At 51.4% G+C, this 4,361-nt stretch overlaps 1 long non-coding RNA gene across 2 annotated transcripts in view; it reads right to left on the bottom strand.

The window, feature by feature from the left end:
- The window catches only part of LOC134563977 (uncharacterized), an 8,243-nt gene extending 5,471 nt beyond the window's left edge, over positions 1–2,772 (bottom strand). For both annotated transcript variants that reach the window (XR_010083443.1, XR_010083444.1), the window contains exon 1: positions 1,267–2,772. This is a non-coding gene — a long non-coding RNA (uncharacterized LOC134563977). The remainder of the gene's footprint in view (positions 1–1,266) is intronic.
- Positions 2,773–4,361: the final 1,589 nt, after the last annotated feature.

Here is a 4,361-nt window from a genome sequence, read left to right as displayed (position 1 = left end):
GATCAGAGGCAAGACACTATACATGTAGCCACGGCTTGCCTTCCGACGAGGGTCAGGAGATTTTAGGGGGACCGGGGAAGTGTTAAAAAATCTGTCGGTGCGCACCGCGGAAGGAGGGCTGGCGGGACGGGTTTCCCTCCGCGCGGAAACGGGAGCGGAGCCGGGAACCCGGGAGTGATGCGGGTGTGGGCAGGGGGCTCTGGCCGGGCCAGCAGACCCCCGGCCGGCTCCTCCACCCGTGACAGGGTCACTCGCAGCCCTCGCCGGGGCTGGCAGCCACCGCGAAATGCGAGCTCCGGCAGCGCTGCTGTCCTCGCCTCACCCCGCGGGGCCGTGGAGCGGCCTGGCCGGGGAGGGATGGGGGCCTTTGCTGGCGGTGAGCTCCCCCCACCCCAGGCACCGACCCTCCGCTCGGCCGGGCAGGGGCAGCCCGGCCCCCGCGTCCCGGCCCGGCGCTGGGTCACGGCCCCGGGAGCTGCCCGCTGCCTCTCTCCGGCGGCTGCGTGGGGCTGTGGTAATGCGCAAAACTACTCTTTGTAATCTCCTTTTCAACAGTGAGGAGTACATATAGGTAATTTTAATGAAGAGGTTCCTGTACCACATTATTAGCAATAAATCTACACCATTCTTTGTTGGTTAAAATCATTATCATCATCATCGGTATCATTACTGAACTCATTATTCTTGTGTTACTATCAGAGTAGATTTATGATAACACCCACCATCACGCCTGAGTTAAAGAAGGTGTAAAGGTTTGATTAATAGCTGCTTTCACGTTTTAATACTCGACATTTTCTCACTTTTTTTTTTCTTTTTTTTTTTTAATAAGGGGCATGATAATTACCGGAAGTAATTACTGGTTTTGTTATAAAGTGTCTGATTAGGCACCCAGGCGCTTTTCCTCAAGTAAAATATAAATAAATAACACGATGGACAAATAAGTTCTTGTAATGATGCAGTAAGGCAATCTTTGAGAACAATTAAGATTTTCTTCAATCACACTGACATTTTAGATTAATAAGTGTTAACAGAAAGAAATACACCCCCCTCAAAAACAAACAAACAAGGAAAAAAAAAAAGCTGGTCCTCACAGGTTTGCAGGGAATAAAATGACCGTAGTAGCTGGAGCAAAGGACTCGAGGAGGATATCACCTTTCCATCCTCATTCGGAGTATAATTTTTTAAAAAAGCCCAACAAACCAACTAAACAAAACCAACACCCACCCCCAAAAAAATCCCCCAAAAAACCAGAATGAAACGAAAAACCTGAACGACAACCTCTCGGCGCCCTGGGCTTGGTGTGTAATTTTGCCCGCGTGAATATGCTGGACGTTTGCGTTCTACAGGGGTGTTATTGCACTGCCTCCCGAGCGCCGGTTCACCGTCCCGGGGGCGGGCGGCGGCCGGGCACGACCGGCCCCGGCCCCGGGCCCGGCCCCGGCGGGCGGGAGCTCCGCGCTCGCTCTCCCTGAAAGGTTACACGGCGCTCTGCCTCGCTTTGTCTTCCCCGTGCCCTTTCCTGGCAAAAATGGAGACATCACATCCTTGCCCAGCCCCGGCTCAGTATTTATGAAGGTTTTCTGACAAATAGGCAGGCTGGCCACGCATGGGTGACTGCCTTCATTCCGCACTTGGCTTGTTTACATAGGACCAGCACCATTTCCACGGATTAAACAAATCACAGCGAGAAGGAGACATTTATAATCCGCCAACGAGGCCACAGGCAGTTAAAAAATGTGTGCGTGTGTGTGTATGCTGTGAGAAAGAAAAATAAATGTTCATGTCCAGGGAACTGACCTTCTTCTTGGAGGGTAACTCAAGGGGTATAGATATAAATATAGGTTGTATATAACGTCTTACGCAAGCCCAAAGTATGTATTTAATAATTATCTGTTATGCCCAGTTATTGTGTACAAATGCATAGCATTAGTTTGCATTTTACACCGTCCTTTCACCCGGAGCCCCCCTCCCCGAGGCGCCAGCAGCGGCTGCGGAGCCTCGGGCCGCACACAAAGCGCCGTGCCCGCACGGGCACCGCGGCGGGGCGGGCAGCGCTGCGCCCACGCCCGCTCCTGTGCACACGAGTGGGAGGGGAAGCAACGGGGGAGGCCTCCCCGAAAGGCACAGCCCGCTCCCCGCTCCGAGCTGGGTGCGGGAGGGGGCACAGCCCGGTGCCCGGGGGGCCGCAGCCTTGCGGGGGATGGCCCCGAGCTCGCCCCGGCGAGTGGCTCCCGGTGGCACCAGCCGGGCCCGCGACATGCTCACCCTTCTGCTCCTCTGTCACCCGGAAGCATTATCAAAAAAAAAAAAAAAAAAAAAAAAAAAAAAAAAAAAAAAAGATGTAGGATCCAAAGGTATTTTTCAAAGTAAGAGCGTGCATTTTACGATCCCTCTCCCTCCATCTGCAGGAAGAGTGATGGTGCGGGGGAAGAAGCTATAACTGGAAATGTTGCCCTTTATCTTCTGTCAGCTCTCAGGACACTTGGCTGCTGCTGCTTCTCCGGCTGCTGCTGGGGTTTTTATGACACATGTCACCCACCTCGGGCAGCCGGAGCAGAAGGAAATTCCCTACAAAATAGCAATGGTTTCGAAAAAAAGGATCGCAACAAAATATTGAATAAATTCCCTTTTAATTTATTTGATCATTCCACATTACGGGGCTATGAATTGCTCAAATTTGATAACAAGTACTCAATTCAACTCATTATGTAAGTTAAATTAGACTTCGATAAAATTTCAGTGGCGCGCAGTGGTTCCTAGAATGAAATGTAATTTGCGCAAGAATTTGTTGTATCTGTCACAAATATTTCCAATTAGCGACCGTAATTATTTGATAGTTTCTGCAATTATGGCTTAAACGGGTGAATTTGGGACTGTGGAGGACCCTAATTGGCCTAAATTTGATATTTTGCATATTTGCATAATGAGGAAATTGGTAGAAAATTGTGTTCATTCATTTGTGAAAAATCCTATGAATTTTATGAATTTGAAAGCTCTGTTTGTGCAGACTGTGACTTTGCTTGCTGATCCCTGAGGAGCTGACGCTGAATGCCTGAATGGGCAGCGCGCCAACTTCTCCACCCGGAGGGGAGGCGGGGGAGGGAAGGGAAGGAAGGGGAAAGGGGAGGGAGGGATGGAAGGAGGCAGAGATGCCGGCCGGGCGGCCGGCAGAAGCCGGGAACCCCCGGGGTCGTGCCGTCTCCCCCTCCCGGTGCCCGCTCCCCCGGGGAAGGGGTGATCGTCCCCCATGGACGGGACGGAACGGGACCGGGATGCTGATAAGTGTGCACTCGGCTAAATTAAATTGCCAAAGCTTCTCCTTTCAGTAAAAGTGTTTGATCTATTGCGCTGTCAATTTAAAGTGTTTAAGGAGAAGCAAAAGCATAGATTTTAAGATGCTGGCCCAGCACCCATTCATCATGCATCAGGGGCTTTAAGGCTCGCGTTTTGCTGTAGTTAACATCTCAACTCCCCGCCGTGGGGATCGGGGCAGGGCAGCCGGGGCTGGGCCGGGCTCTGGAGGGACAGCGGACCCCGGGCAGCTCCGCTGTCTCTCGGTGGTGCCGGCCCGAGCAGCGCCGCGAAGGAGGAGTCAGTGCTCGAAGGGAGGAGAGAAACAGCCCTGCTGGCAGGCGGGGGTGGCCGTGGGGCATCCTCGCTTTATTGGACTACCGCTGGGGAGAGGGACTACACTGGGCGGTAAAGTTGGGACATTACCTTTTCACAGCTTTTTTCCCCCCTTCTCCTTCTGGCCGGCTTTAAGAAGGTCCCGAAGGTCACCCTATGGATGGCTTTCCTCCCTCTCCCTGGCTAGGGATCGCCTTTACCCCTAGTTTCCAGACCGTGGTCTTCACAGGCTAAGACAAGATGCACAGGCTGAATTGTGGATGTAATATATTCCTCTGAAGAATTTTACACACTCCAGCTCTTGACAGTAACTTCGGTTGGTTAGCACTCTCCCCATCAACATGGGCTTGTATAATGTGAAGATGTAACTGGGTCTAAACGTTTAAGTGCTTTGTTTCACAGCACATTTTCAGTAAAGGTCAAAATAAATTCATCTCCCTTCAGTGCAGCATTTGTGTTTGGATTCCAGAGCGAATAGCAAAGGGCTTGGGCTGGAACTGCTATCAAATAATAAAATGCCCCTGTGGGTGAACGTGGGACTAGTTTCCCACAGTCTGTTCTTTGATGGGCTCAGGACAATGCCATGTACACCACTTATCTCTATTTGATATCTGTTTGATGTCACTTGTGGGTCAAAGCTCTGAACTCTTGAACTCTTCCATTCCTCCACATCACTGGTGCTAGAGGGGTAACAGTCCTGATTTGGGATGAACAGGGAATTTAATGATCATGGA

This window comes from Prinia subflava, chromosome Z (genome assembly GCF_021018805.1).
Source record: "Prinia subflava isolate CZ2003 ecotype Zambia chromosome Z, Cam_Psub_1.2, whole genome shotgun sequence".
NCBI lineage: Eukaryota > Metazoa > Chordata > Aves > Passeriformes > Cisticolidae > Prinia > Prinia subflava.
Note: the sequence above shows the minus strand (reverse complement) of the source record. Positions and strands in the feature narration are given on the sequence as shown.